The sequence below is a fragment of the Mustela erminea genome, chromosome 17 (genome assembly GCF_009829155.1).
Source record: "Mustela erminea isolate mMusErm1 chromosome 17, mMusErm1.Pri, whole genome shotgun sequence".
Lineage (NCBI taxonomy): Eukaryota > Metazoa > Chordata > Mammalia > Carnivora > Mustelidae > Mustela > Mustela erminea.
The window spans coordinates 62,207,501-62,234,701 of NC_045630.1; positions in this window are offsets into that span (position 1 = coordinate 62,207,501).

Below are 27,201 nucleotides of genomic sequence, written 5' to 3' on the forward strand. Positions count from 1 at the left end.
ATCCAGGCAGCTTCTGTCGCCTCCTATGGCAAGAACCCTGCAGTGACATATGTGCACTTGGATGGCAGCCCAGGCTCTCCTTGGAGGGCTCTAGTTCTAGACCTACTCTGAGCCGTGGGTTTCAGTTCCCTGTGCACCAGAGGCTGGGGCTCCTGGGCGATGACAGTATAAAGGCCCACAGATCTATTGTTAGGCCAACACATGAGGGATAGCACGTGACCGTTCCCAAGGATCCAATGGGCTGAACTGCCCCCAAATCCCCGGGACCACGATGGCCGTCTAGGAAAGGAAGTACCTCCCCAGCCTGGATCCCGGGGGTCAGCTGCCCAAGGCTAAGGGTGAGTTACACCTGCTAGGCTTTTTTCTACTGTCGGATCAGTGAGTCTGTGCTTGACCAGGCGAAACTCGGGCAGAAGAATCTTAAGAAGTAGGTGACTGCGTGGTCGAGCAGCAGTTCCCTGAGCTGGGACTGACTCATTGTCTGGGTTTGGAGGAATCGGCCTCGCCCCGACCCCGCTATCCCTGCCAGCATGTGTGTGAGAGGATGGGTATCGCACAAGGATGTTGGGGCTGCCCAGTCTGTGTGCCTTGCCTTGCTGGACCCAGATTCCCCTGCTCCGGGCTGAGCCTCCCTTCTGCAGTAAGCACGAGTTGATCAAGCGAGGTGGGTTGTGAGAATCGCCTCATTAAACACCCCAAGATGTGGGCCGTTTGAATCCGGCTCGGGGCCTGGCTGAGAGGTTGCCCATGGGGACCCAGGATGGACACCACTGTTCCCCTAGGGCCTGTGGCAGATGGTGAGATGAGTAGCTTCCTGTCCGGTCATGCTAATCAACTCTCCTGGTGTCTGAGGAATTCTGTTTCTTTAAGATTTTATTTATTGATTTTACAGAGAGAGAGAGAGAGAGAGAGAGAGCGCGCACTGGAGTGGAGGGGGTGGGAAGGATGGGGGGCTGGGTGACGGACGCTGGGGATGTGTTGCGGTGAGCGCTGTGAATTGTGTAAAGACTGATGAATCACAGACTTCTACCCCTGAAACAAGTAATACATTATATGTTAATTAAAAAATTTTTAAAAACCTAACATAATAAAGAGCAAATCTTTAAAAGAAAAAGATTTTATTTATTCATTTCACACAGAGAGAGAGAGAGAGAGAGCACAAGCAGGGGGAGCGGCAGGCAGAGGGAGAGGGAGAAGCAGGCTCCCTGCCTGAGCAGGAGCCCATTGTAGGGCTCGATCCCAGGACCCCAGGATTATGACCTGAGCCGAAGACAGACGCTTAACTGACTGAGCCACCCAGGAGCCCCATTGTTTGATAAATTCTTAAAAATCTCTTGATTTTTAAGGCTCAGTGAGAGGCTCAGTGAGAGGCTCCTGTGGTCCAAGAGGGAAAATAATACCAGTAACCAGGGCCAGACTGTGGGAGGTCGACCCTGACACAGAGGGAGGGAGCAAGAGAAGCCAAAGCTCAGTAGTAATTAAGGAAGGGGGTGAAAATATTGGAAGTAGCTGCTAAACCAATTCAAGCAACTTATTTAAAGTAGGGCCCTTGGAAAAAAATAGTTTTAAATAATAATGTGCAAAAGTGAAGGGAATAGTAACAGGGCTCACATGGCCATGAATTCACAGCCCATCTTTTTTCATTTTGTACCTCATCTACTTCCTGCATTACCCTGTACCCTGATATTATTTTGAAACATTTTTTTTTAAAGATTTGTTTACTTTCAGAGAGAGAGGGAAGGCGCATGCACACAGCAGGGCAGGTGCAGAGGGAGAGGGAGAAAGAGAATCCCAAGCAGACTCCCTGCTAAACGCAGAGCCCCACACCAGGTTTGGTTTCAGGACCCCAAGAATGTGACTTGAGCTGAAATCAAGAGTTGGATGCTTAACTGACTGAGCCAACCAGGCGTCCCTATTTTGAAACATTTTTATGTAAATACCTTAGTAACTACCTCTACATATATTTTTATAAAAATAGCTATATCATTATCACACTAAAATTAATAGTTTTTAATATAATCAAACATTCAGCTGGTGTTCCTCTTTCTGCAAATGCTTTATACTACTTTTTTACAGTTTATTCTGCATAAGGATACAAAGTCCATGCCCTGTGGTTGATGTCACTTAATTCTGTCTCAGTATGTTCCTTCCTATATCTCTTTCCCCCCTTGCAATTAATTTAAGAAACCAAGTCACTTATCCTATAGAATTTCTCCTGGTCTAGGTTCCTCTGTTTTCATTCCCACGGTGATGGGCGGTGTCCTACTCTCTGTCTCCCACATTTCTCAAGCTTAGGGCTTAGACCTAGAAGAAAAATCAGATTTGGGTGTGAATTTTGTTGTTGCTGCTGTGGTTAAGACTACTCAGAAGCGGGGCTGTGTGTTTCCTTGGGGGTATGTTTTTCTGGTGGTGCATCTTTTTGGTGATTATTGCCTAGATCCATTAATTCCCAGAGGTTGCAAAATGGTGACCTTGAACCACCTCTAGTGGTCCAAGCTATATAACTAGGCCTCTAAAAGGGTACCTTACACTCTGCGCCCCAGCTCCTTCGTGACTTGTTTCTCCCTCCAAGGAAAAGTATTTGCCAAACTATTGAAAGTCATGCGGCAGAATGAAAATGTCGGCTTGACGTCTGTTGGGATCCCAGCACCTCCTCATGCGATGACTCAGTATGGACGTTCCTTAGTTTTTCCGTGCTTTAATTTCTTAGTGTGTAAAACAAAAATAACAGAACACACCACATCTGAATGTGGTATTAGAAAGAATATATATAAAATGGGTACATAGCACACTCTCAGTAACAACTAACACTTGTCCTGCTTTTCAATGACTTAAAGATGTGCTTTTTTTGCGACCGTATGTTAACATCTCTGAAATTGGGATGCCTCTTCTGACAGAAGGTATTTTAGGTTCAGTGGCGTAAGATTGTAGTTCAGACAGCTTTCTCTTGCTCAAGTGCACTGAGTCTAAGTCATTGATGTTGCTACAGAGACTCATAATCATTCGAAATGGGCTTTCTGACGTGAGCACATTCTGTTAATAGTTTCTATCGGTTCTAGAATTTTCCAGTTTCACTGAGGCTATCCGTTTTAGGATACCAGGTTATGAATTTGATATGTTTTGTTTATAGATCAACAAAAGTGAAATTTCAGAAGAACTTGGAAATTCTAATATCATTATAGGACATTAGATAGTTAAGACAAAAGAAAATCAGAATTGAGAAAGCGAGTTACCCCCTTGTTGCAGGTCACTTCAGGTCCTTTTCTCATTTCTTCCTATCCTTTCCCCTTCTCTGACCATGGGGAGTTAATCGTGTGGGTCAGATTCTGGAGCCTGTACGGGGCTGTCACGGGCTGAATGTCTGTGTCCTCCCAGAATCCGTATGTTGAAACCTAACGGATGGTACAGGAGGTGGGGCCTCTGGGGACTGATGACGTCATGAAGGTGGCGCCCTCTTGAATGCGATTAGCTCCTTAAGAAAGGGATCCCAGGGAGCTCCTACACCCCATCTGCCCCTTGAGGACACAGCAGAGGCTGGCTGTCTGCAGCCCAGAGGAAGGCTCTCACCAACTATTGCTGGCACCCTGTCCTGGTCTTCCATGTCCAGCACTGAGAATAAGTGTCTGTTATTTAAAGCCACCCAGTCTAGGGCACTTTGTCATAACAGCCCCGCAGAAGAGTTGTGCCTGTGAGTGCCGGCCTCTCCCCCGTCCCCGGCCTGCAGGAGCAGGTGGAGGCGGCCGGACCATCTTCATCTCTCTCACGGTCATGTTCTGCTTCGCTTCCCCGTACACGACAAGTACCCTTCCAAGCTTCCGAAGAGTTAAATCTTAATAGTTAAATACTTACGGTTAATGCTAAGCTTCATTCCATAGATGTATCATTCGGAGAGCCGTCATCCTCTCTGGGCATCTTGGTAATTTTTGGTGAAAACATTACAATAAACGCCTTTGAACCAAGCCCTCTTTCATTATTTTGGATTGTTTCTTTTGAGTGGATTCCCAGAGATAAAGCAACCATGGCTAATCAAAGTGATTATTGGGGAGGAAGGCGTAATTTTATAGGTTTTAAGAGGACCTGTCCAAGGCTGAGGGAAGATTCCATTCCCCAGGGAAGGCAGAAGGGGCTGGCGTTTGGCCTTGGGCTTGGGGGGTGTGGGGTGTCAGGGCTCTATCGGTGAGTTGTGGCTCCAGTAGGAGCTGTCGAGCTGATGATACATATTTTGGTGAGTTTCGCTTTTTCCTGAGAATACTTCATCGTTGGTGTTGGTGCTGTCCTGAGCACAGAAAGCCAGCTATCCTCAGGGACAATGCACTGGAAAAGCTTGATAACCAGTGAAGAACTCCTTATTATGCAATGGACAAGTTCTGTATATGTCTTTGGCCAAATTTCTATGATCCTCTATTTTGGGGATTTTTTTTAATGACTTCATGTCTAGGTCATAGGAAATAGTTTAGTGCTCCCAACGTATGCTATGCTTTCATGTATTCATACCCTAGTACACGATTTTCCCTCTGCCTCTAAAAGCCTTCCTCCCCTTTGTCACCAGTTTGGCCTCTGCTTGTGCACCAAGCAGCCGTTTGCCTCTTCTTCTCTGCTAAAAGAACCCCAACTTCGTTCAGATTTGGAGCAGCACTGAGCTCCATCGGTAGGCTCTTCCTGGTCTCAGCCAGTCATGGTAATCCCAGGCTCCTTTGTCACAATTGATTTCAGGCTCTGTAAGCGACCCAGTTATAGCTAACAGGGCCTAAGAGGAAATCTGCTAGAGACATCTAGAAAATATTTTTCACCCTGGTAAATCATGGCAGTGCCCCCATCCATTTCCACACTGGAGCACTGTCATGTAGGGATGTGTGTCGCATGAAGCTTCTGCAGCCATCTTGCATCACGAGGGGCAACATCTCTGACGTACCGAATGTGCAGGGCTAGGATGATGGAAAGAGCTTGCATCCTCTGGAGAATAGAGGATGACGTCTCACTTCAGTGTGAAGTCAGGTGAGCGATCTAGGGCGGACGCATGGCTCCATGAAGGCTCCGATGTCTTGGTTTCTTCAGTCTTTCTGCTTTGCCATTCTGGGCTCATGGCTTTCCTTTGTTGCTTCAAGCCTGCTTCACCGTGAGCCCTGTGTCTGCGCTCTGGAGACCGTGAGGCAGGAAGGAACAAGCACAGCCGGTCAGGACTCGTAATGAAAGAATGAATGTGTCCTAGAAACTTCTGCATACTTCCTCCTCCTGATCAGAGGTGTCACATGGCCATCTCTGAGGGGTCTGGGAAGCATGACTGCTGGGGGCCACAGTGCCATCCCGAGTAGAACTGGAAATCTGTGAGTGAAGAGCGAGAGCTGTGGGTTAGGGAGGCGGATGCACTTGGGAAGTCTCTCCAGCCACCACACCAGCGTCTGGTGCTCTGCATCCTCCCGGGGAGCAAGAAGGGGGGCCCCGCCAGACGGACATCACACTGGCACCAAGCCAGGCTGGAGCCGAACTTCGTGAAGCAACGTCACGATTCTTCCTCTCCAATGCCTTGGAGCAGATCATCCCTGCTAGGTCAGAAAGAAGCAGCGGCTTCCGTTTACAAATAGTTCAGCATTCTCCCATCATACCGCATGGCTGGGATTCTCTCTTGTTCGCGCCCCCTCCTGAAGACCCAGGGCCCCCGGCCTTGCCTGCCCGTTCCTCTCACCCGGAGAGCACTAACAACTCCTGCTCTCCAGCCCTCCCAGCAGGCCAGTCAGTCAGCCTCCTCGGAGAGGGGACCCGGGCCTCAGTATTTTCTTTCCTTTCCTTTTCTTTTCAGCTCCCAGGTGGTTCCGACGTGCAGCCGAGGTTCAGGACCTCTGCATCGAGAGCGGTGGTTTGAAATCCTGGCCACATATCGGAATCATCCAGGGGGCTTTTAAAAACTGCTGATGCCTATTCCTACCTCCAGAGATTCTGGCTTAATTGCATTGGGGCGGGGCCCGAGCGGGGACCGCTCTCTAAGGCTCCCCAGGTGGCTCTCATGTGCAGCCGGGTTTGAGAAGCGCGGCCCCAGAGTCACGAAACCACGGAAGGAAGGAAGGAATCTTTCTTTCTTCGAGACAATAAAACCGCTAAAGTGCTGCTACCTAGCACGTTTCTGGGCATCGCTAGGACTGTGTTCTCAACCTGGCTGGCACAGGAGTCCCTCTGGGACAGTTTCTGAAAGTTCCACTTCCTGGACTCTGCTCTCTGGGATTTTAATCCTGTGGTTGTGGGTGGCGGGGGAGGGGGGGTGCTGGCATCATTCTTGTCCCTTTGTTTTTAAAGCTCTTCCGGGACGATTATTGGTAACAGGGGTGAGGACCACTGCAAAATATTAGTGATGGCGATGAGGACGATGATGATCCTGATGGTGTTAAAATAATGGCCCATAAAAGTTGTGCCCAGGCCAGGAGAAGACCATGGTAGCTGAGGACAGGCAGGTTTCAGAACACCTGGGTGACTCAGTGGGTGAAGCGTCCGACTCCACTCGGGTCACGATGGCAGGGTCGTGGGATCGAGCCCCGTGGCAGGCTCTGCGCTCAGTGGGGAGTCTGCTGGAGGGTCTGTCTTTCTCCCTCGACCCCCAACCCTGACCCTCTCTTCTTTATCTTCCTTTCCCACCCCAGCCCCCACCTAAAAAAGGGGATCAGGTTTTATTTATGCAGAGGGGCTGAACGTCACCATTTGTGTCTTTTTCCATTGCTAATCCCATGTACTCTCTGCATTTGTAAAGAATTGTCTTGTTGGGGTGCCCAGTGGCTCAGTCGGTGAAACGTCAGCCTTCGGCTAGAGCCCTGAGTTGGGCTCCTTGCTCAGCAGGGATCCTGCTTCTCCCTCTGCCTGCCACTGCTCCCCACCTTGTGCGCTCTCTCTCTCGCTCTCTCTCTCTCTCTCTCTGACAAATACATAAAGACTTAAAAAAACAAAAAAAAGGAACTACCTTGTTTAAGAATAGGCCCTCCTCATTTTTTGTCTGCTTTCCCTCACCCAGCGTGATAGGAAGTCCCGATGAACGAGCTGTGTGGCTCCAGCCATCAAGTCTGAAGGCACCTGTTTAAGGCTGTATCCAATTCTCTGCTTAAACGATGTCAGCTTTTTCTGTCCCCTGGCTGCCCTACCCCATCAGTCTTTTTATGAAGATCTCAGTCAAACTCGTTGCTTGGGGTTGTGTAAACAGAACCACCAGCCGAAATGTGTTATGGCTGTGACAGATGTTCCTGGGGACACGCGTGTGCCCTGCACGTTCGGAGCCCCGGCTGCTGCATGCTCACTCCCGCCGCCCTCCACAGAGGCAGCAGGTGCCGGCAGGAGGACGCCCAAGGACAGGAGCCTCTCGCCTCCCTCCTCTGCACACCGCAGCCGCAGCCGCTGCAAGCGGGAGGCCATGCCGGCCTCGGGGAGCTGCTCACAAGGCACACATGCCCATGGGTGGGCGCAGCTAGAAGCCGGATGGGGCCGCCTCCCGGCCTGCCCCTTGCCCTCCCCTAGCTCTCTCCTGAAGGCCTTACAGCTCCCTTCCTGCCCTGCAGGGGGAGTGGGACCTCCGACCGGTGTCCTGAGCTCCGGAGGGAGAAGGAGCACTCCGCCTTTCGAGGCAGTGCGGCTGCCGGCGCATCTCCTAGGGTGTCCGCCTTGCGGTCTTCCCTTCTACCATTTCTTTACATTTGATCTAAAAGTCCAACATGGAAGGAAATTAGAAATCAGCCCTTCTCTGATGGGAGAGTGAGGCCCCCAGAACTTCTGCAAACCCTGAGGATTCTGTGTGCACAGGCTGAACAGCTCTGCTGACCTTCCTGGCGTGTGAGGGCAGCATGCAAAGTCCACTTTCCTGTGTTCCTCACTCACACCTGAAGGCCACTGCTGGGCATTCAAGCAGGCCTGGGACAGGCCCTCTGTTCCTTAGGGGCACAGCCTCTGTTCTGTCCCTCCTGTGGGACAAACATGCTTGGTTTAAAGGTGGCCACCCCCCCACTCTCCGCTGAGTTGTGCAGATTTGACAGAGCACTGCAAAGGCGAGAAAGGCCACTCCTTCCTGCCTCCACCATTGAACAGGGAGGCCTGCAGGGACCACAGAGGGGTGGGTGGCGTCTGTCAGCGCCCAGGCGGTGTGATCAAGCAGATCAGAAAAGCCCCATCTTTGTGCTCGAACCTCTCTGTCTGCAATTTTCCAAGATGCACTGGAAATTGTTAATATGGTTGTTAACTAACAGTTGGCAGCTAGGAGAGTGGTTGGTGACTAGAGCACAACATTTGGCCAAAAATTTAAGAAAATGAACTGATTCCTTTTCTCTCCGATAGAACATAGTAATGAGGACAGGTTTCCTGGGCTAGCCTTGGCACTCCTGACGTTCCTGGCAGGAGGATTCTTTATTGTGGGGGCCACCCTGTTAGAAGCCGAACGTCCTCCAACAAGTGGAGACCCCAAAACTGTCTCCGAACATTGCCAGTGTTCCCTAGGGGGCAAAATCATCTGAACCATTGCTTTCATCAGCTGGCTTAGAAGGCTAGAGGCTATGTGCCAAGCCAGTTTCGGCCCACAGGCTGAGGACATAAAAGCCGTTTTAAGGCTAGAAGGAGATGCTTTTTCTGAATCTGAAGGGAGAACATTTGAGGCCGCCGAGTCATGGGGTCTTTCTGTGGAGGGATCCTCCGAGCTGTCCTAGCACAGGAGAGTGCCCACGTGGGGAATGGTCTGCCGGAGGGGATGGCAGGGCTCTCCTTAAGCTGGGGATTCCAGAGGTGAGGACCCTGGGCCTTAATTCTGGGACACAGCCTGGGGACACTTCCAGCTTAGGAAGGCCCCAGGGCTGTCCACACCTCCTTGTAACGGAGGGAAAGCAGCTGAGCGTGTCAGGCTGTGGAGAAGCCTTGGGAAAGGAGTTGAGAGAGGCCGGCAGACCCAATCCCCCTCCCCTCAGAGAGACAGTTGGGGACAAGGCAGCAGCTGGAAGACCGAGCCCCAGAACAGAAGAGTTGTGTCCCCTCAGCAGTGGGCATCTCCCAGGGCAGCACCTGGTGGTCTGTACCCCCCACCACCCCCGGCCGCTGCCCCAGCAAGGCCTGCAGAAGTGGGGCCCGCCCTGAGTTCCTACCAGCCCCAGGAAGTGGATGGACTGATGGAGAACCTTTGCTCTGACAGCAGAAACCCCCTCGTGTTGTTAATACTTGCGTTCAAGACCGCAAACCAGGTGGGAACTGGAAAGTTTGCTTGTGTTCAGCTTTAAAAACAGTCATCCTTGTGCACATCTTCATTTGTGACGTGTATGCCTGCCACAAGTTGTGTAAGCTGGCATCTTCTTTGACGGGGGACACGTTCGCTTTTTTTTTGAGAACGATCTCATGACTCACCATTCAAACCCGTGTCCCGTTTAATACACCAGAGGGACTGCTGGCTTCCCGTGTAGCCACCCATGTCTTGCCTATAAAACAGACAAACAAATCCGTTCTTGGATCATGTGCTTAATAGCAATCCCGAGTTGTCACCGTTGGGTGCATTTGTGTCTCCGTCGGGCACGAGGTGTTAAGAATTAGCCATCAGAGTTGTGCTTCGAGGGACAGAGAAGGAAAAAGTTCTGAGGTTGCGGGCACCAGGCCCACCCGCTCTTGGCTGAACCTGAGACAGATGAAACCTGCAGAAGCGCCTCAGGGTGGAGCTGAAGACACGGGCCGGTTTCAGAACCCGGCATTTCACCTCGCGTGCTGGGGGAGTTTGAGAGCTGAGCTCGGGGCCAGCTTCATTGGCCTGGTGCTCCGCAGCTCTCCTCCGGTCTCTGCCTTCCCCGCAGCCTCAGGGACGTCCTGCCCAGCATCTCAGGAGCCCGCAACCTCCCCCCCCCCACCCCGGCATAGGAGGAGGGGGAGGCCAAGAAGGCACGTGCCAAGTGGGGAGAGTAGTGACAGCCCCAGGAGGAAGAGCCCTGTGGACAGGAGTGTCCCCAGCGCCAGAGGAAGTCCTGGCAGTGGTTCTTCACGGAAGCAGTTCCTTCTCCGCAGCCCATTTGATGACTGCTCCATGGAATCGATTGAGGAGTTTTATTGATGCTTGTGGATAGGGTCCAGGGCTGGTCCCTATATATCCCGAAACACAGTGGACAGTCCAGCATGACACCAAGTGTGGTTGCCTCTCCGGCTTTGGAGAGTTCTGCCACAGCAGGTGGCAAGCCTGTCTGTAGCTGCTGGAGGGGCCTGGACCTGAACTCCATCTAACATGAAAATGCAAAAGATTTTTTTTTTTTTAAAGATAAAAATTTATTTGACAGCATGAACCAGGGGGTACAGCAGGCAGAGGGAGAGGCAGGCTCTCCACGGAGCAGGGAACTTGATTTGAGGCTCTATCCCAAGGCCTGGGATCCCAGGATCATGACCTGAGCTGAAGGTAGATGCTTACCTAGCTGAGCTGCCCAGGCGCCCCTACAAAGGACTTCCTCCAAAATTTTAGCAGACCTTAAATTTCCTAGAAATGAACCTGCTGTTGAATCCCAGGAAAGGTTGCCCTTTGTTTTGTTCTGGGACATTATCAGATCTTTCTTTCGTATTTTGGAAAACCACATGATCTGCAGCAATGTTGGTGGTGGCACTTGAGAGGCAAATAGAGTCCCTCTGCATATTGCCTTTGTGACTGTCACCTTTCTGGTGATTCCGACTAGAGGCCAGTTTCCAGGTCACTGAATCTTCTAGAACACTTGGACCTCAACACTATATATTTAAGTGCAGATTCATGCATTCATTCATTATACATAAACATATTTATTCATTATTTTACTTTTATTTAAAATTATTTTTTAAATTAAAAAAGTATTTTTAAATTTTTTATGAAAGGATTTTTCTTTTATATTACAGTTAAGATTTTTATGGAGTCTTTTGAAATCATGTGCATAAAGTCAACTGTCTTAAATTCTAGAGTAAAGAGCACAAAATATTTATTATTTAAAAGGGATCCCCCTAAGGGGAAGGTAAGGTTCTAGTATCCAAAGACAATGAGAGTAATTCTGCAAATTGTCCACTGGAGGTTGCTAGAAACTCACCCAAATGGGTCAGGGACACCTGCAGAATTCCGTTTCTCCAGCATTAAATCAATAATGATGCAAATGACTGTTAACATTACTGCCCCCCCCCCACATGATTGTGTTTCCTCTCACGTCTGTCACATGTGGGTCAGCCTCCTTTGTTCACACCCAGGGCATCGCCTGGGTGTGAACCAGCCCCTCCCGTGGACTCCTGCACCTTCCCCGAGGTTCTATTTCCAGGATATAGAGACGTCGAGCTGCAAGGGGGCATGACTACCCTATCTCCCTACTCTGGTCAAAATCAGATAAATCGGCATTTTGCAGAATTTAAAATGAGACCATACATTACAGGCTGTGTCAAAGTTTACCACGCTTGCCTTGCTGCCCCAGGGGCAGAGAGCCCGAGCGCCCGTCAACAGAGCCGTCGGAATCATACGACTCTTTTAACGTCAAAATAGAGAAATGGAGAAAAAAAAAAAAAAAGAGAGAAATGGCCTAAGAGGGAGGAAAAGCCTCAATATATTTTTTAAAAATCTCTTTGGCTCTCAGAGGAAAAACATTTTTTGATACAACACATCCTCATGGCCTAAGCATGCCGCAGAGGCCTTGGCCATGAGATGGTCTCGTAAGATGTGATCTTGGATGTGAATCGAAATCTCTTCTTCCCGTGTCTCACAAAACCGATTTGCCTAGATGTTCACTGCCATCTAGACATGGAAATATATGCGGGGTGCGATTTCTGAGGCTTGCCAGAGGAAATGATGAGTGTGCTAGGTCCCCAGAGTTAGAGCTTTGGAGAAGAGAGGAGGGCTTAGCTCATCGGCCCCTCCCGTGGACTCCCGCACCTTAAAGATGAGAAGCCCACATGGGGCAGGGGAGGGGGAAGGTGAAGTTCAGATTCAGTCGGGAGCTGGGCTGAGGAGGCGGGGTGGGGGGGCGTGGATCGGGGATGGAGCATCTCCTGGTGTGCTCACAGGCCACTGTGTTCTGCTCCTTGTGTTGGGATGGGTACAGGTGTTTGTCATAGAAACAAAACAAAGCCGAAAGTGGGCCGTGCCCAGACCAGCGATGCAAGGGTATCATGAACTAAAGACTATAATAAATCTGTGCTCTTGAGGTCCAAATGGGGAAGGAAAAAAAAAAAAAGTGGGAAAGAAGAAAAGATGGTTTCTGAGGTCCTACATCAGCTTGGAAAGCCTGACTACTGGTTCATATCTTGATTTCTAGCTCAAAGCCTAAGTCAAGCTGTTCTGTACCCAACTGTAGCTCAGCAGTTGCCTTGCAGCACACATTTTGCTGAAAGCTAGTTAAAAACAAACAGACAAACAAAAGACTAATAAAAAGAGTCAAAGGGATTGAGGTTCAAGTGTGGGGAGGAGGGGTGTGGGAACCTCAAGGCAGCAACCTTGATTCGAGGAGGTGAATTTCACACAGTGGATCGGGTCAGTAGACCCCTCTTCTCTCTGAGGTCTGTCCGCACTGACCACACACCCTGGGTTTATCCACCTCTGAGAAAGAAAACATTTGAAGGATTCCCACACTGTGGAGAGGATCCAGTAAGTGAGAGAAGACATTAGCAGGACTGTCAGTTATGGAACCCCACTGAGGAATTTCCCAGTATTCTTTGTTTCTCTTTTCTAGGTTGGGATTTAGCCCAGCTATAGCCTGTGGGCCAAGCCCAGTTTCCTATTTGTTTGTGTAAATCCATTATATGACACTGGTTTCAGTAGGGATGAGTTTGCCCCCTAAGGAGTCTTGGGCAATGCCCAGAAGCATTTTTGGTTGTAAATTGGGGTAGAGATGCATTAGCAGGTGGTGGGTCCAGCCAGGGATGCTTCTGGTCCCACTGCAGGGTCCATGAGAGCCCCACGCAGCAGAGAATTAGTGGCCCAGAATGACAATGGTACGGGGCTGGGAAATCCCTGGTTTTCTTGGTACCAATTTGCATTTATTAGTTTCTCTGGCTGCTCCACCAGCAGAGTTGTGTAGTTGAGACAGAGATCATATGCACCCCCCGAAGCCTGACAGGTGTAGTGTGTGTCCCAGTATAGCAAAAGTTTGCCAACCCGAACCCTAGTCTAGATCATCAGTAAAGACTGAACAAACAAGTAAACTTGGATTACTTTAAAAACGGCAAAGTTTAATCTATAATGCCTACAGTATCCCTTCGAAAGCCTCCTTGCTGGACTTTTTACGGCTACATTTCAATTCTGTATCCTTCTGATTGCCACTCCTTGGTCTCTTTTATTAAGGCTCTACTTACTCAGCAGGTGCTGAGCGGAGGCCACTGCCATTCAAACACAGGCACATTTCCTGCTCTTGGGGGGGCAGGGGTGGGGGGGGTCCCTGGCCCAGCAGGAAGACAGACATTAATTAAACCATCACCCTAATGAATGTATAATGACAAACTGTAGTAAAAGCTTGAAGGCTAGAGACAGATTCTATGAGAGTTGACTGTGGCTCCAGCAAGGCTCCTCAAGGAAGTGATTTGTACAGAGGCCCAAGTGGGGAGTAGGGGTTAATGAGACCAAGACTGTGTGTGGTGGGGACCCTGGGGCAGGTGCAGGGGTGACGATGGCGAGGCAGAGATGGGGACACTGGGGACCGAGGCCCAGGGAACCTGGAGGGGGAGTGGGCTTGGAGGTAGAGCTGTGGTGGGAAGTCTGGAGGTGCCAGGTAAGACCTCGTGGACTAGGTTACATGCTTGGTCTTTATCCCAAGAACATCAGGAGTGAAGCCTTTGAGGGGCACGGGGAGGGGGGATTTGATTGGATTTGTATTTCAAGTTCATAAATTGTCAGACTCCAAAATTGAAAAGAAAAAAAAAAAGTTGAACTCCTTTTAAAACCTAGTTATTTTAAAAATAACTAGCTATTGATTAACTTTAGAGTTTCTAGTTAATCTATTGTGTTCCATTTTTTTTTTCCTTCCCAACATAGTCAGTGAAGGGCCTGAATTCAAATATGATCATTTTCTTTTTATAAAATAGGTTTATAGGAGAAACTCAGCTGGACTTTATCCTGCAGTGATTTCTAAGGTCATACTCTTTTGAAGATCAGTTGAATATTTATGTGTGTATGTGTTTTGATGTTAAAATCCCAATTCTCACTGTGCCTTCTAAGTTTTCTAAGACTTTTAAAAACCGCTCACCAGAGAGTCCATAGAATCAATAACTCATTGTATAAACTGTCTATGGTGCAGACCATTTAGTTTTTCTGTGCAAAGTGTGGTTTTTACCAAGTTTTTATTTTCTTTTGGCCTTATCCATTTGGCTAATCATACCTAGCCTACTAAATTTTATTGTGGTCTTCATTATTTACTAGTATTTATTAGTAGCACCTTTGAAAATGCAAGCTACAAATTCTCTCTGTGACTAAAATCAGTAAAACATTCTCTTGCGTAGGTTAAAGGGCGGAGAAGGGATGTGTTTGTGATAGGGTGTGATTTGAGTTATTGTTCTCCGGATTGCTGACCATTGTCCTTCAAGAGAGAATGACGACTGTCCTCCAGCAGGGGGTGCCACACTCCCAAGCCTGGCTGGCTGGCTGGTTTGTGCAGGAAATTTTGTGGGAGCCCAGCCGCGCTCATTTGCTTACTTACCATCCTATGGCTGCTTTTATGCAGTGAGGACGAAGTTGACTAGTTGTGACAGAGATCATACAGCTGCAGCCCGAGATGTTTGTCTCTAGCCCTTTACAGAAAAAAGCTGGTGGACTCCTATTCTAGAGCAAGCAGATGAAGCTCTTTCTAGGTTCCTTTTATGTCAGCCCAGTTAGTGGTAACTACGTAGTCGGCCTTTGCCTTTGTACGGCCACCCCCAAAACCCTACATTGTCCCCGCATTTCAGCCCTCACAGCACAAGCTCCACCTCACGAAGCGTTTTACAAGCATCCTCTTGCACACACCTTACCACAGCCCGGTGAATTCGAGATTATGATCCTCATTTTGCAAAGGAGAGAGTTTAGAGGGGAGAAGCTAAATATCGTGTCCACATTCACAGACCGTGTCAATGGCAGAAACGAGAATCCGATTTGGTTCCCTTCTCCTGGGTGACAGCCACTCCATTGCAGTGAGCTCCCTCCCCGAGTCTTTTCCATCAGAGCCCATGAACAAAAATGCAATGGCCGGTGGGTCCACAAGTAGCCTGTCGCTCCCTGGAAAGGGCCTGAGGTGCTCAGCTCTCAGGCCAAATGTACTCCCCAGTGCACAGACCTCCCTTCCAGACAAGCCGGCTCGAAGCTCAGAACGGGCGCTCTGAGGCGTACTCGGCAGCCATTGATGGTTTATGGCCTCAGAGATGCTCCTGGCATTTCATTGTGGGAGATTTTCCTTTCATCTCGAAGCATGGAAGGCAAGGGAGACGAAGAAGCAGCTCTCAACCACCATGGGGCTCCAACGGACTCTCCATTCAAAGCTCCTGTTCCCTGAGACCAGAACATTCGATGGAATTGTAGAATTATTAAAGAAGCACGCCTTCGCAGGCCCATCTGTCATCAAGTGGGTATTTGCATTTCACTAGCAGGACAAGTGGCCTGGAGAGAGTGCTGCTGCTGGCTTCCCAGGGCAGCGCCAAGGCTGCCCCAGCCCCGCACTACCCTGGGGGTTCTTTGGTGACATGTCACGGCATCGCCTGCAGCAAACAGAAACCATTGATCTGTTAGTCAAGCCTATTTGAGAGCAACAGAACTCACCACGTGGACCCTTCGATGTTCTCGTCCATTTGTGCCCAGATGCGCCAAAGGATTTGTGAGAACGAACTCAGTTGTTTGAATTCAACAGGTTATTTTAAAAAGAGCCAGGTTTTTAATGTGATTCAAATTTCTTTTCCCTTGCAGCAATTTGTTTGAAAAAATCATATATTTTTTAATGCCTCTTCAAAATGGAATACAATCATACCACGCTCTGGGGCTTTTCCTTACCCTAGGATGCGTCAGGAATTACTTTAAATCTCTTCTGAACGCAGAGATACTCCATTCACCTCCCTGGCCGAGAATTAGGTCAGTAGGGTTGAGCAAGTTAAAAAACAGAATTTTTAAGTCCCCAACTATAAAGTGAATTACCCACCAGATGCAGCAGGCTCTGAAGGAATCATTAAGAGCTATTTAGCTAAATAATATCTGTGCTAACAAGTCCCACAAAACAGATTTCTGTGACAATGTGCGTCCTACAATGGCCCTAAACACACATCACACCATGAGGGTTCTATCAGCTAATTAATATAGGGTGAGAGCTTAAAGAAATGAGATTAACTGAGTAAGATTCTCTTAACTGATCTCCGTCCTTAAACAGCATGACCAAGAGTCACCTGTTAGCTCAGAGAGCACAAGGTCTCCATTTGACTTTGGCCTCCGGGGACAGGAACTCCTGCATGGCTTTGTCCTTCTCTTGTCCTTCTAGAAACTCTCCTAGCAAATATGCTTCAGGAGCAGTTCTTTGATAATATTGCCACAGCAGGAGTGGCGAGGACTCTCATCTTGTGAGAGTTTGTTGTAATCTTCTGCAGATGTGTTCATTCACTTATCCTTTCAACATTTATGAAGCTCCTACTGTGTACTAGCTACTTGACCCTGGATGTGAACAGACATGGCTGCCTTCCCAGCTTCCCTGTGTCTGCCTTAGTCATGCTGGATGACCTTGCTGGGCAAGCACAGCTCCACTGGGGGAAACTCTTGAAGCTCTAGTAAGTGAGTCTCAGAAGCTTTCTAACTTCAAGCCATCTTGTGAACAGTTTTTTCCAACCCCACAATGGCCTTTTGCAGCTGCGGGTAGGCAGCACTAAAACTTTCCAGCCTCAAAAGCCCAAATTAGGAAGTTACACTGAATATATTTCGTGAAAGTGCATGTGGTAAGTTCCATTTCATCCCTCCAAACCAGAGCTGTCCCGGCACGGAGCCTGGCCTGACCACTAAAATGTTGTCGTACAAGTTCATGTAAAAATTCCTTTCCTCCTCTTTCTTTATCAGGCTCACATCCCAAGTAGTAATTATGAGGTTTCATGCCTTTCTTTTTCCGGCTTGTCAGTTAGTAAATGGATGGTGGAAGTTAGAGGGAGTTGCTGGGAGTTGGGTCTTTAGGTATACAGTCGACACCCAACTTCCCTGGACGTCCATGAGGTCCTTCAATTGCTTACATGGTAGGAAGATGATTAGCCAACAGACAGTTGCAATCCAGCCAGGTAGATCAACAGGAGAGTTCTGTGTAAAGCCTACCAGTAGCATGAAAAATGGAGGGTCCTTTGCTGCTATGACTGGGGGATTGGGAGTGGCTTCTTAAAGACAGGGATGGACTCGAGCCCTGAAAATCCGTTCAACCTGGAGGATACTGGTAGAGAAGAGGGGGAGGAATGAGCATTCCAGGCAGAGGAACAAACATGGCGAGGCTTCCAGTGAAACGAGATGATAAGGCCAGGATTGCATTGGTAGTTTGGTGTCCTTGAGGCATCTGCTGTGACACAGGGAACTGTTGGAAATGGGGATTGATAGATACACGGGGACCACAAAGCAAAGGGCCAAACATGCATCTTTCTATTGAGTATGCTAGGCTCTTTGCAAGCAACAGGGCCTCTCATTTATCACTGTATTACTCACAGGATCAAACACGGTGCCTTGGTCTTATCAGATCCTTGCTAAATATTTCCTCCTTTATCTGTTGAATAAGATACTGAAACAATATTTTTTAACCATTTATTGGCCCTTTTCTGCACAGTCAGCTGGATTATTGGTATGACAAGTGGAATCCGATCCTGCACTATTCCTAAGACATGGGAAGCAAGACATCTTTGGGTTCTTCTTAGAAAGAGTTGTTGATGGTTGACTCGGGGGACAGTGTGTACCAAGTGGATGGAACTGGCTATGTGGTGAGAGACTTGTATATAAGGATACAGGGTAGGGGGTGATTCCTTTTTAAGGAATAGGAGACCGGACCATGATGGGTGTAGTATGTGTTCATCTCTCAGACCCACACCGTCCAGTAGAAACATATAATGCAAGCCATGTGCATAATGTAACGACGGAGCTACATTAAGAAGAAATCAATCAAAATATACTGGTGAAATTAATTTTAATACTATATTTTATTATACCTTTTTTAGCCAAAACATCATTTCAATATGTAATCAATATAAAAATTATGAATGAGAAATTTTACACTCTTTTTACAAATCGTCTTCAAACTCCCATGTATTTATACTGGTATCACTTCCATGTTTCAAGTATTCAAGAGCTCCGCAGGACTGGTGGCCGCTATATCAGATCGTGGGTCTTAGACTATCTCCAAATAACCCGAAGATGAGATCACCAAAGATGAGATCACTAGGAGGCTGCTCTGTGTGGTTGGTCAGAAGGTTATTGGCTTATAACTAAACCTCAGAGCCTTTCAGCCTGATCAAGTGAAGACCACACTCTGCTCTTCCAGACAAGCTGGGGCGCTGGGACATTGTACCATGACTGTCATGGTGGCTGTTCTTCCTAACAAGGGACCACACAGGAGCGGGATCCAATAACTGCTACATTTATTGGGCACCTAGATTGTGCCGGCCACTGTCCACGGATTATTGCATTGAAATCCACACAACGTCCTCTGCAGCACAAGTTCTCAGTATCTTCTTTTTTATAGATAAGGAAGTTGAAACTCAAAAAGTCTAATTTGATTGTCCAAGGGTCCATGAATGTGACTCAAAGCGGGGACAGCATTCAAGTCCAATCATGAGACACGGGTCCCATCACTGTGCTGCCTCCCAGCCGCCATCAGAGCCTTTAGTGACATGCTCATGCTGGCCGGGAGGCACGACATACTTATTTTATATATCTGTGCTATAACATGAAGGATGTGATTATGGATAGACACAACCAGTTCAATCTGGCCAGGATCCCTACAGACAACTCCGCAAACGCTCAACAAACATTAAGTGTCTGGTACCAGAACGGCGTAAGGCTTTGGGTCGAGAGAAGTGAGTAAAGCACGTGCCCTGTTCTGGGAGTTTACAGTTTCGTGCGGGGAACGAAGGCACGGATTGAAAATGTTCAGTCCATTAGGTCTGTCTGAGGGAGAACCCAAAGTGCATGGAAGCAGGAAGGGGGTGTGGTCAGGTCGACGGGGGAGGCTGAATTTGTAAGGGGGGTCCTTGGAGTTGCTTCTACAGGGACAAGTGTCCCTCCGTCTGGATTCCGATGCACAGCTTCTCATTGGTCAGCTAAACGATCCCATTTACCCAATAGGTGGTGAGAAATGGAGCCCGTGAGGTAGATTTCCTCCCCTCTGAGGGTCTCTTCCTTCTGGTATAGTGTTTTTATGCTCTGGAAATTAATCAGGCGAGTCAACAGCAGCATTTGTCTTAACGAAATAAATTAAAATGGTCAAGAACAATAGGTATCGGGGGGCCGTTCTGGCCTTGGGATTCCTGTCCTTTCTGGCTGCTAGCCATTTTCTCGAGCGTGAAGTCCTGTCCAGGCGATCAGATGCTGTCCTGCTGTGTGTTGCCCGGAGTCCAGGTGTCATTTCTTGAGACTTTAACTTGAAAATACATCTCAGTAGAGTGGGGTGCCATATAAAACGTCTTTCATTCTGTGGCCACGCTCATGGAAGTTGGAAAACCACGGCTCTGGGTGCCTGGGACTGCTGAGGAGGGACTGTCTTCATCTTTGCTGGCGCTGGCCTGCAACATGTCCTCGTGTGGCCCTGGTGCTGCCTGTCACTCCTGGATGCAGCTCTCTCAGTAATACGGGATGCTCTCTGGCAAGATGCCTGGGAGGAAGGGGTGGAGGTGGGGGAGCCATGCCGCCTTTGCTGCCCCATGTCCCTTCCCCATGGCTCCTCTCTCCAGACCGTCCTTGGGCACACCCTCCCCGACAGGAGTTGAGTTTCCCGGAAAAGCAGAAAAGCTCTAAACATGACTGTCCCTTTAGTCCATGAGGAAAGAACCCCAGATGTTAGAATATCCACAGGAGCCCCTTCACCAACATCTGCATTTCTTAACCCTGTGTCTCAACTTCCCTTCCGCTCCCCTCTGTAAAAACACCTCCCTCTACGCCTGCAAGTAGTCTCCCTCCGTATGTTAACTACCTGGAATTAAAATAAAAACTTAAAATAAAGCCTCTGTGTAGAAGTATGTAAAGAAAGAATACTTCCCTCTTCTGATTTCCGGTCTGCTGATTGCTATCTCACGTCCCAGGAGCAGGTCTGGCCTGGGATTCATAGCTTTCCTGGCAGCTGGACAGTTTCGGAGTGACTTTCCATTATGGAATCAAGCCCTAGATACCAAGAAGAGTAGTCCTCTAGGCACTGCGTGTACACATGTGTGTAGCCGGGAGATACATAGACACTCCATGTCCTGAGGAATCATTCAGGGGAGACAGGGCAGCGGACTCCCATGTGCTTTGAGCTGTGAGTTGCCCACCTGCCTCTGTGTTCTCTCCATGATAGAGGTTAGCTGTCAGATCACACAAATATTCACACACACACACACACACACACACACACACACACACACAAGCTCGCTTACTTCCTGAAGATCAACTGTAATCCCTCCCGCACTCCCTGCCACTACTAACATTTACGCCAGTGGTTTTCAAATGATCCATGTTTTAGAGGCATTTGGGAAGCTTGTTAAAATTTAGATTCCGGGGGAAGGCCGGATTTTGGTTCCTGAGGTCTGAGCAGGGCCTGGCAAAGTCAGTTCTAACAAATACTCTGGGTGATGCCAGTGTATTCTTGAGACCCCCTTTTGAATAGTACTGCCATGCTTGCTTGAGCCGTGTCCCAGGGCCACCACCACTGGCAGGACGTCAGGAGTCAGGAGTCACGTGACTGTGCCCAGCAGTGCGCTTTGTTCCTCTTTCGTGTCCAGCCCCTAACCCTCCCCTTCCTGTCCGACCACAAGGCCCACCTAGAAGATTCCCATGGCACCCCTGCAGAGCCGGAGCCCGAGGCGCTGACTTCCTTCAGTGACGTACCACATTCTAGTGGTGAAATGACACCCCCCCCTGCCGTGAGAGCTTGGTTAGACTGTGCGCCACGACCTTTCTCCTCTGCACCTCTTTCTGGGGGTGGGGGTGGGGGTAAGGTCTGCGGAGGGGAAGGTTGAATTTCCAGCCACAGTTACATTTATCTTCTACAGGTTATAGGATCAACTCACTGTGACACAGAGACAGCTGACTCAGAAGACTCATACGTTGGGTTGTGCAAAGAGCCTTTGAGGTTTCCTCTGAGGGAGAGCATGGCCGGCTTCAGACACACATTGGCCTTGGGGGGCTGGGAAGGGTGAGAGGTACAAACCGTTGGTGACATTGTGCCCATTTCTAAGTGTTCCCATTTCAAGGGAGAAAGGCTGGGAAAGCCAAGCCCGGGCCTTAGGGGAGACGTAAACTGGTGGTTGCCTTCCTGCCAGGCACCTGGCCTGTCCTCCTCTGTCCTCTGGCTGATAAGCTCTACTTGCGCTAATTCATCATGGAAACCATAAGGCTGGTCTTCTACCAGTGACCCTAACCCTCAAGCCAGTGAGCCAGTAGGTGTCTAAAACTTCTTTTTTCTTTACATTTCACCCCATAGATTTACACCTTTGCCCAAAGCTCCCTTCCCTCTTACTGCTCCTTTTCCTCAGCTTTCAGTTTCATTTCTTGGTCTCTGAGAAGGACTCTGCCCCTTTCCTGGACGACGTCCTCTTGGCGTCATCCCTGATGCCACAGGTGACCTGGTTCCACACACCTTGTTCTTGTGGCTTTGGTGTATTTATAGAATTCCATCTTGTGATTAAACATCTCTGGGGATAAGCCACTATTTCGTTAACTTTTTAACAATGTTTCCATTCTTTTGTCTGTATGGTTTCCCTTCTCTGTGGTTGAATTGAACCCTAGTCTCGGTTTCCTTATTATGTGATTACGAATGAGGACTGTTCCCGTTGAGTTCCAGTCACATGGGCCTCCTTCCTCTTCTCGAACATTCCTGGGGGCTTCCAGGCTAGGGCTTCCAGGCTGGCTGTTCTCTCTGCCTGGAATGCAGGCATTCCAGGTATCCCCCAGGTATCAGCATGGCTAACCCCATGACTTCCCCGAAGTCCCTCTCCGTGAGGCCTACCCTCACCATTCCTTTTAAGGTGTCAACCCTGCTACAGTCCTGATCCCCTTAATTGCTCTAATCATTTATTGTACTTATTTGGTTCGTTGTTGTTTGTTATCACCTGCCTTCTTCTGTTAGACATTAGGTTCCAAGAGGCTAGGGATTTTGTTCTGCTTTGAACACAGATGTGTCCCCAAGCACTTGGACCAGATGCTGACCCATAGTACGTGCTGAACAGGTGTTTGTTGAGTGACTAAAATCACCCTTGAGGGTAGGATCTCTGCTCTCTCCCTGTACCTACTCTAGTACTTAAGAGAATGTACATGGGCAGGGCTCAGTAAACTGTCGCGAAGCTCTAATTGTATTTTTATTACTCATTTCATAGTAACGTATGTATGTCAAGTGATATAAATTCAGAGGTGATTATTGTTGTTGTTGTTGTTGTTGTTTTAATCCAGAGAAAGTACTGGAGGAGGGAGGGCCGTGGCACACATGATGCTCATGTCGTGTTTCCCTCCCCTTCCTGCCCATGCCATTTGGTGGGATGGCCTCCGTGTGTCTTTGTGCCTTTCACACAGCAGCCACTCAGTAAGAGCTACACTACTGATTTAATGAAGGGGGTTGGAGGCTGCCCACCTCACTTTTATAGTTGAAATGCCCTGATGTTAGTATTTGGGGTACTATACAAGATCAGCTATTATAAGGTTGATCTACATGAAAGTGCCTTTGTGTGTGTGTGTGTGTGTGTAAAATGATCCCGTACCAGCAATTTCATATGGTTCAACTTAAACCCATAGTCAGTCTGATGCAGTTGTGAATGGAACCAAAAATAACTAGACAAAAGAGACTCACCAGTGAAGACATCCAGACTCTGTTTTTTCCTCCTCCCCTTGAGCCAATTCTTAGCCAACTGATGTGGGGTCATGCTTAGAAATGCTCAGTTGGTTAGAGCCTATCTATTCAATAGCAGAAATGACTTTCCTTCTCAGCTGCTGGGTTCTGAGCCCTACATGGTCCAGGGTGACATTCAGCATTCTGAGTATGTGTCCTAGGAGCCTGTTCTTCTCAGAGAAGTAGCAAACTCTGATCACACCCCTTTTCCCAAACCTTACATGTCATCACCTAGATCAAGGGCATGTAAGGTATTCAGCCTATGAACTATTTGGGCAGTGCTTCTGTAGGACCTTGCAAACCAGTGACTCTTCCCACCCCCATTCCTCAACAGAAGACTACCCTAACATTCTAGAATAAATGGTACCTGAAAGGTTGCCCAGTCCTTTGGAAAAGGTGCCAGGAGGCAATGCCTGGACTTCATAAAATATTAATACAAACAAGGAAACAAATGATAATATGTCCTTGTCACAGACACACAACATGTGGAGAAGCTTAATGAGCTGCAGAAAGCTTGCTGATCTCATTTTAAGAACCATTGATTGGCAGTCAGTAAATGTGTCTCTGTTGTGATGAACTAGATCACCCCTCCTGGTCTGATTGAGCCACAGTCATCATTTAACAAGGATTTAATGGGAACCGAGGCAGCTGAGGGTCCTAGTTAAGAGCAGAGTCCTACCAGTGCCATTTACTGCTGCAGGATCTTAGGGAAGTTACTGAACCTCTCTGTGCCTCCGTTGCTTCATGTGGTACAAGGAAATACTAGTGCTACCACATAGGATTGATGTGAGAGCAGAATAGGTCAACATGAATATTTAAAGAGTGATTCACGTTTTGTCACACATGATACGCTGTCCATAAGTGTCAGTTACAATTATTACAGTGTGTCCACATCTTTAGAATACTCGGAGTGCCCAATGCAATACAATTTGGGAAAATGGTATGGGCTCCACGAGTGAGCACCTGAACGAGAAAGCGAATGTGGCTGGATCATTATACCTGCACCAAGAAGCTGAGCTTGCTTACGCCTGTGTCCACACTTCATCAGGAAGACAGATCAACTTAGTGGGGGAAGCATTAGATGGGTTGTTCAATGCCGTGTAGATATATCCCCCAGTGTTACTTATGTTTAATTGTGAGTGTGGTTTAATTAATTTGGCTGCAAGGATATATTTTAAATCACCATTATGCAAACCATTAGAATGGTTAATTTCCAGTCCTCTTGAGGGGAATGGGTTCCCTTATCAGTGTAACTACTTGTTTGGTTTCAAAATAAGGTCCTTCCCATGTTCCCATTACCCAAATAAACTCTTCTCCCCAGAGCAATGGGGAATATTTCCAAAACGGTGCTGGCCATGGGATTATCCTTTTGGCATTTTCGCATAGAGAATTTCTTCTGTTGTTGTTCAAGCATCAGTTGGGAAACACCATCTTGATGGAAGTAAGAGCTGATGATGTAGGAATTTACAGCTATAAGCAGAGAAAGATCCATTTTCTTCAACAAATTTGGTGAAAGCAGGAAAACATGCAGTAAATTAAGCCTGATTTGCATGACATTGTGCATGCATGCAGTCCTTCCTCTGAGCCAGGGAATGCTCTTTGATTGAATTTTTCTTTTTCTCTATGTTTGTATGGTATTCTGGGAACAATCGAGGAGCCCTCTGTTGGCTAATTAACACCTGTAAATTCACATTGCCTGGTGTCTTCCTTATATTGCAGAGGTAATGAGTCCAAATCCTGGTAGGGTTGTATTTTTATTAAAATTTCTTCATATCTTTTTCTTTTCATGTCAGACACATTGCTACACGTTTAACCCTTTAATGCCTTTTGTGTTCTGTCATTATCCTGGGAAATAAAACAGAAGTTAGAGAACTATCATTGGGTTGCTGACGGGAAGAAATCAAACACCTAGGCAAGTTGTGATCAGTAACATATAGGTTCTGAAGCTATGTGGTGGCAAGATAGTTGGAGAATGAAATTCCAGTCATTTAATCTGTGGGTCAGTCTCCATGATGCCAAATAAATGCTCATTAATTCATTAACAGATATTTTCTGAGTGACACATATATGATGATGAAAGCAAGGTGGTTTCCAAGAGGAACAACATAGCCACTGTCCCCAAGTCATAGTTGGCAACAGAGGTGACAGTAAATAGATGCAAAACTAGTCGATACGTAGAAATATGCTCAGGGTAGTACAGAAAAATAGAGAAGGGAGAAGCTGACCCATTCTGTGGAATCATAGGCTTTTCAGAGTAGATAAAATGTGACCTGAATAGGAAAGGATGCTAGGAGTTAGCTGTGGAACATGGACGCAGCACTCAGTGGGAAGAAATAGCATATACAGACCCTCTGTTAATGGAGAACAATATTGTTTATGTCTGCAGTTCTGGAAAGAGTTCTGATGATCCTGTCCTTCATGGGACAGCTCCAGTGGTAAAGACCAGCCCAATATGGTGATCCGGCCCTACAAGGCTGAAAAGTCACTTGGCTCCAATTCCTAGTTAATCAGACCTATTCCCTAGCATGGGCTGGCTATGTCTCCTTGACCTATTCCATGGAGGAACTATTCTTTGCTGACTTACCGAACAACTGTGCCATCAGTGGGTAACGTCACCTGTGTCGTAAAGAAGCTGGGCTCTCCGCACTGGGCCATCATCCTGCTCTGAAACCTCTGGAATCACCTGTCAGTATCAGGAAAAACCTCAACACACAAGTAATAGAGAAACTATATTTCTCTTCACATTCTTCCAGACCTGCTGATGGTGAATTCCAGGGAATCAGAATGTACTCAAAATGACCCAAACTTGAGTCTGTTTTGTATTGATGTGCCAGGCTCCATTGCTGACCAGCTTCAAGTTTGCCCCATTCTAAGCGGATGGGGTCAATGGGCACTTTTTGCTGCAGAGTTCATTAATAATGAATGAGACCCTACTCATGCAAGTCAGAGGGAAGGGCCATATGGAGAGTTTGATTCTACTGATTGTTCTATCAGTTGAGGTGAACTAACTGTCATAACAAACAGGTCCCTCAGTATGTAATGGGTCAGACACAGTACAAGCTTGTGTTTTGATGCGTAACAATGCTGAGTAGGAAAACAGGTTGGTGGAGTGGTCCTCAACTGCGCGGTTATTCAGAGATCCAGGCTGATGGAGGACGTGCCATCTTCAGATCGCAGCTGCTAAGATTACCCTGGGGTTGTTCCCATTCCTACCAATCACAGGATAAAGGAACATGGAGGACAGGGTAGGAGAGATTTTTATGGAATTCTTAGAAATGGAGAACATCATATCTATTCACATTTTGTTGACTAGAACTCAGTCATATGGCCACATCTAACTACAGGGGATTTTGGCAAAGGCAGTCTAGCAGTATGTCCCAAAAAAGAGGCAAACATGGATTTTAGACAATAGCAAGCAGTCTTCCACAGTCCCCCACCTCATCACACCCCACACTTCCTTTTATTACTAGACCTTACCTGGATTCCATATGTGACCCAATAATCACCCTGAACACCAGGACCACGGTTTACGGCCATCATTGCCTACAAGTCATGTGGCCAATATGCTCTGTCCTCACTACTGCTATCCAGGGTGGTGTGATAGTTCACGGCTGATCACTCAAGACCATAAAAATCAGAACTGGAGAAGCTTCCCCCGAGATTTCATGTCTGGAGATCCACACTGATTTAAAGTGATAGGATCTAAGGCTTTTGTCTGCTTTATTTGTTTATCGTTCTGTATAATATTATGGCTGAACAAAGAGTTCCCAACAAAAATTTTGAAAATAACTGGGCTAGATTTCCAAACTAATTTCTGTGAGTCCTAGAAGTAGGCTGTGTCAGAGGAATGACCTTAAAAGTTATGATTGAATAGTCAGCGAGTCATGAGAGATATCTGGAATTCAATATATTAAGGATAGGAAGCATATGAAAAGAATGCAAGATGCTGACAGGTCCAAAAGTCTTTAGAGTTAACTGGAAAATGCATTTATGTATTTTTAAGATACAAAGGAAAGCAAAATGCAATCAAGCAAGCCAGGGCTTGGAATGAGGTTTTCTGGGGTAAGCAGAACAACTCATATAACTTGATATGAACTAAACAGTCTATGAGTCCACCCCATTAGAGGGTTTTGATACAACCTTGGTAAATGGAACTAGGCATGCCCCATCGGTGTGGCTGACAAATACCCAGTCACCATCCCAGCTGAAACATGGGTCATCGTGTAACCTCAACTGACTCAGATATTAT